This window comes from Camellia sinensis, chromosome 10, assembly GCF_055761805.1.
Source record: "Camellia sinensis isolate YWXY chromosome 10, ASM5576180v1, whole genome shotgun sequence".
In the NCBI taxonomy this organism is placed as follows: Eukaryota; Viridiplantae; Streptophyta; class Magnoliopsida; order Ericales; family Theaceae; genus Camellia; species Camellia sinensis.
Window position 1 is genome coordinate 26,841,979 of NC_138970.1, and position 6,000 is coordinate 26,847,978.

The window sequence follows — 6,000 nt, forward strand, 5'->3', positions numbered from 1 at the left end:
GATAGAAAGAAGTGTTGAGACAACAATCGCAGAGATTGATGCCGAGATACAAGTGGAAAAAGTGGCCGACGAGGTACCACCAGAATCGTCCGAGGTCCCAGTCCCTGTAGCTGTTAATACTGAAGAGTCTTGATTTAAAATGCCTTTTGTACTTTGTACTCTGTACTTTCTTTTAATTTCTGGATCATGTAAAACTCCTTCTTATGGTCGACATAACTTTTTCAATATGTAACTGCAACTGCTCTTTCTATAGATGTTTTTTAATCTTGTGATGTTCTGTTGATTGCTTCTGCATAGTTCTATACTTGGAAATTTTTGTATGCTTCTTCATGTTGCATCCTTTGTGCAATCTTCTCGGGGTTACATACCTCGAGTATAACTACAAAACTTTTACTTCGGCAAAATACTGACCTGTAATCTTGTAAATTGCTACAAATTTCAACAAGTGTTAACATATACTGTAGACTTTTCTAAGTGTTAAATAAATTTCAACAAGTGTTTAAATAATAGACTTAGCCTTTACTTCAACTTGTAAGTTTCTGTATACCTCAGCTGGTGACCATATGTCGGCTTAACATAAACTTGTAAATTGCTAAAATTTCAACAAGTGTTAAGCATCTTCCTTAGGTTTAAGTAACCCATATATTGCTATGAGAACTTAAGCAATAACCTCGGCTTAACTTCAACTTATAAATTGCTTAAAATTTCAACAAGTGAAGATAAGGAATCAGCTTAATTCCAACTTGTAAATTGCTACAAATTTCAGCAAGTGAAGATAAGGAATCAGCTTAATTCCAACTTGTAAATTGCTACAAATTTCAACAAGTGAATTAAGGAATAATCTCTGCTTTTTCTTTGCCCCCAATGTGAACCTGAGTTTGACTTGGGTTCACATTAATTGTGTCTTCAATAAACATCAATGCATAACTTTCTCAATCATGTGTGTTGAAAGAATTCCGAAAAGACTTTATTGATGATATCGGCAAAAATATGATGTACATCTAATGATAGAAAAATTTCAAATTACAAGTATTCCAAGGTCTGGGCAGTGCTTTGCCCTCATTGTCCTCAAGCCGATAAGCTCCATTGCCTAATACTGAAGTAATTCTGTAGGGTCCTTCCCAGTTTGGGCCAAGCTTGCCTTCCCTGGGGTCCTTCTTGTTCCCGACGACTTTTCTCAGGACTAGGTCGCCGACTTGAAAATCTCTTGGATTGACTTTCTTGTTGTAGGCTCTAGCAAGCTGTTGCTGGTATACTGCAAGCTGAATTGCAGCTTTCTCTCTTCGTTCTTCCAATAAATCCAGATCTCGGGCTAAGAGTACGTCATTGGTGCCATTCTCTACTCCCTGGGTTTTGATCCCTGAGATGCCGATCTCCAATGGGATGACTGCTTCTGTGCCATAAGCCGTGGCAAAGGGGGATTCTCCTGTTGATCTTCTCGGCGTAGTCCGATATGCCCAAAGTACATTGGGCAATTCGTCTACCCATTTTCCTTTTGCTGCCTGCAGCCTTTTCTTTATTCCATCCAGAATTACTTTGTTGGATGCCTCTGCTTGCCCATTGCTTTGGGGAAAACTTGGTGTTGAGAAATAATTCTTGATCTTGAATTTTGCACAAAAGTTCTTGATGAGTTTGCTGTCAAACTGTGTTCCGTTGTCGGCAACTATTGCTCTTGGAATCCCAAATCTGGTGATAATGTTTCTCCATATAAAATTCTTGACGTCCACGTCTCGGATTTTGGCAAGAGGTTCTGCCTCTATCCATTTTGTAAAGTAGTCTGTTGCTACTAGCAAGTATTTTCTCTGTCCAGTGGCCTGAGGAAGTTGTCCAACCAGATCCATGCCCCATTGGGCAAACGGCCAAGGGCTGGATACTGGGTTCAGGTCAGCAGCTGGCTGATGTATCAAAGGTGCAAACCTTTGGCATTGTTCACACTTCTTCACATAGGCTTCGGCATCCTTTTGCATGTAGGGCCACCAATACCCCTGGGTAATGGCCCTGGGGGCTAATGATCTGCCCCCAGCATGGCTTCCACAAATTCCTTCATGAATTTCGTAAAGAAAATCTTCAACCTGCAAAGGGTGTACGCACCTTAAAAGTGGCCCAGTGAAGGACCTTCTGTAGAGATGGCCTTCTGCTGTTAGACTGAATCTGGCCGACTTCAGTCTGATTTTATATGCTTCCTTATGGTTTTCTGGCAGCTTCCCCTCTTTTAGGAATGCAATGATTGCATCCATCCAGCTTGGTCCCAAGTCTACGCACATTGCTTCTTGTTCGGTGCTCTGTTTATCTATGCTCGGGGCCGACATGTAGTCGATCATAATTGTCCTTGTTCTTCCAGTTTGAATTGAACTGGCCAAGTTAGCCAACGCATCGGCGTGGGTGTTGTCATCTCGGCTAACTTGGAGTAATCTGCAGTTCTGAAATAGGGCTGCCAGTCTGATGACTTCCTTTGCGTATGCCGACATTCTTTCGTCTCTGGCTGCAAATTCTCCTGTTGACTGGTTAACAATGAGTTGTGAATCACAAAAAATAATTACCTCGTCTGCCTCTACTGCTGCTGCTGCCAGCTTTAGCCCTGCAATTAATGCTTCATATTCTGCTTCATTGTTGGAGGCTTTGAACCCCAAACGGATGGACTGTTCTACTATTTCTCCATCTGGAGAGATCAGCAGTACTCCTGCTCCTGCTCCCTGGCGGTTTGAACTTCCATCGACGAATAGTCTGAATGAATCGCCGATGTAGATGCTGCAGGGTCTGAGCTTCTCTTTCTCTTGTTTTTTTGTCTTTGGCTGGCATCCTTTTTGCTTGTTAGGACAATTCTCATCTTGGCTCGACAGAGCCCGATGTGCGATGGCTTCAGGTGTGAGTTCTGCGACGAAGTCGGCTAAAACTTGGCCCTTTATTGCTGTTCTCGGCCTAAACTCCAAGTCAAACTGGCCCAGGGTTACTGCCCATTTTGCTATCCTTCTTGTTAAGTCTCCTTGTTGTAACAAGGACTTCAGTGGGTGCTCTGTTAGGACCACAATCTTGTGTGCCTGAAAGTAATGGCTCAACTTCTTTGAAGCCGTTACTAAGGCTAGCATTAATTTTTCCAGTGGTAGGTATCTTGTTTCTGCGTCGGCTAAAGTTTTACTTACATAATAAACAGCCTTTTGTTCTCCTTTTTCCTCTCGGATTAGCACTGCACTGACTGCGTGTTTTGAGACTACTAAGTACAAAAACAGTTCCTCCCCTGGTACTGGGTTGGAAAGAACCGAAGTTATGGTCAAGTACTTTTTTAGGTCGGTTAAGGCGGCTTCACATTCTTCTGTCCATAGGAAGTCCGTGGCTTTTTTCACCAGGTTGAAGAAGGGTCTGCACTTATCTGAGCTTCTGCTGATGAATCTGTTTAGGGCTGCGGCCCTTCCAGTAAGCACTTGAACTTGCTTTGCCGATGTCGGGCTCTGTAAGTCCAGGATGGCCTTGATTTGGTCTGGGCTGGCCTCAATGCCCTTTCTTGTTACCAGATATCCTAAAAATTTACCTGATCCAACTCCAAAGGTGCACTTTGAGGCGTTGAGTCGGAGCCGATATCTTTTGAGTATGTCAAAGACCTCTTTTAGGTCGGCAAGATGACCCTTTGATTCCTTGGTCTTCACGACCATGTCGTCGATGTAGACTTCTACTGTTTTGCCAATCAGGTGCTTAAACATCTTTGTTACTAACCTCTGATAGGTTGCTCTTGCGTTTTTCAACCCAAAAGGCATTACCTTGTAACAGTACAGGCCTTTAGGGGTGATGAACGCGGTTTTCTCCTCGTCTGGAGGGTACATGGCAATCTGGTGGTACCCTCTGTATGCATCCAAAAAACTCATCCTTTCATGTCCTGAAGTGGCGTCTACCAGTTGGTCGATTTTGGGCAGAGGAAAACTGTCTTTGGGGCAAGCTTTGTTGAGGCTGGTAAAGTCTACACAAACCCTCCATTTGCCATTCTTCTTTTTTACTACTACTGTGTTTGGACAGCCATGTTGGGTACTGAACTTCTCGGATGGCCCTGGCCTCCAAGAGTCTGTCTACCTCTTCTTCTACTGCTTCGACGTGCATCAACGTCGGTCTTCTGGCTCGTTGAATCACAGGTTTTGCCGATCTGTCGACATTCAGTTTGTGGCAAGTGACCTCGGGGTCAATGCCTGACATTTCATAAGGTGTCCAGGCGAACACCTCTATGTTTGCCCTTAAGAAATCTTCCAGTTCTTTCTCTTCTTCTCTAGCTAAGCCTGAGCCGAGAAGAAAGAAACGCTCTTCGTCGTCCTCTTGGATGAAAACTTTTTTTAGTGCCTCTTCGCTCTTTTCGACTGGTTCCTTCCCGACGTCTTCTAGGACCTCCATGCCCTCATCTTCAACTTCTGCATTCCTTGGCTCCCGTATACTACAGGTGGATTTCATTGCTGTCATGGAGCAATTTTTTGCTTGCAGTTGATCCCCTCTGACTTCTTCAATCCCCTGCTCTGTTGGGAACCGCAGTAGTTGATGCAACGTTGAGGGAACTGCCCCCATTGCATGCAACCACGGCCATCCCAAGATGATGTTGTATGGTGAGGGCGTGTCAATTACCAGAAATTCTGTTTGGATCTTCTTAGTGTCGGCTTGCACCTCCAAGCTTGTTGCGCCCAGTGGCCATGTCGGCGTTCCATTAAAGCCGACCATCGGGCCGCTGGATTGTTCTAAGTCATCAGGGTGAAGGCCCAGCTCCTTGTAACATCTGACATACATGATGTCACAGGAGCTGCCTTGATCTATTAGGATGCGTTTTACTTGGCACTCTCCAACCTGGAGGGATACTACCAAGGCATCATTATGCGGATGTTGGACCAATTCCAGGTCGGCTTCAGTAAAGGCTATCATCGGCCCTCGGCATTCTTCTGGCCGATGTCTCTTCTCCCCGACTTGGTAGATATGCTGTAAATGTCTTACCCTCTGGGTCTCTCCTCTGACTTCGTTTTCGTTGACCCTTGAGTGGATCACATTAACTACCCTCGGTCCTCCTGCTTGTGATAGTTGTGCTGGGGGAGGCGGTGCTGCTGGTGCTTGAGGCAACCTTGCCTGTTCTTCCCTTGTTCTGGCCTCATCGACCATGTCCCTCAGAAGGCCTTGTCTCACCAGGTCTTCCAAGTGTGCTTTTAAGGCTCTGCAGCCTTGAGTTGGGTGCCCTTCTTCATTGTGGTAGGCACAACATCTACCAACGTTCCTTCCCATGAATTCCCCTGGTGCTCTTGCCGGAGCCCTGAAATAAGGTTGATTTCGAATCTGATCTAAGACTTTATGGATTGGGATCCGGAATACCGTTGTTACCGCCTGTTTATTTCTCAACTCTGTTTCTTGTTTGGTCGGCCCATTGTTGCCTCGGCTTCGCTTCGGCGAGCCGTTTCCCTTTTCTTGCTTTATCTCTTTGTTTCCCGATGTATCTTCTTCGGCTCTGGCATATTTCTCGATCCTTGCCATGAGTTCTTCCATGCTTTTTGGCAATGTTTTTGCCAAAGACTTCCGTAGTGGGCAGTCATCTTTCAGGCCGTTCTTGAAAGACACGACCGCTACCTCTTGGTTGCATTCGGGTATTCGGTTGAACACCTCGTAGTACCTCTTCGCATAGGCCCTAAGGCCTTCTTCCTTGGTGATTCTTAGAGCCATCAAAGCATCAACCCTCAGGGGTTGCAGCTTGTTGGTCACGAACCTGGCCACAAACATCTCAGCCAGGCCTTCCCATGTCCTTATACTTCCGTTTGGTAATTTATGGAACCAATCAGATGCAATTTCCCCAAAGGATGAGGGGAATACTTTGCAGAGCAACGGCTCGTTCCCGCTATATAACGCCATTGAATTCAAGTATAGTCCAACATGAAAGTTTGGATCTGACTTGCCATCATAAATTTGGAACCTCGGCATGCTGAATCTCTTTGGTGGATCGAATTTGTCCAGTTCCACCGAGAAGGTTGTCTTCGGTTTTACCGGGGAATTTAC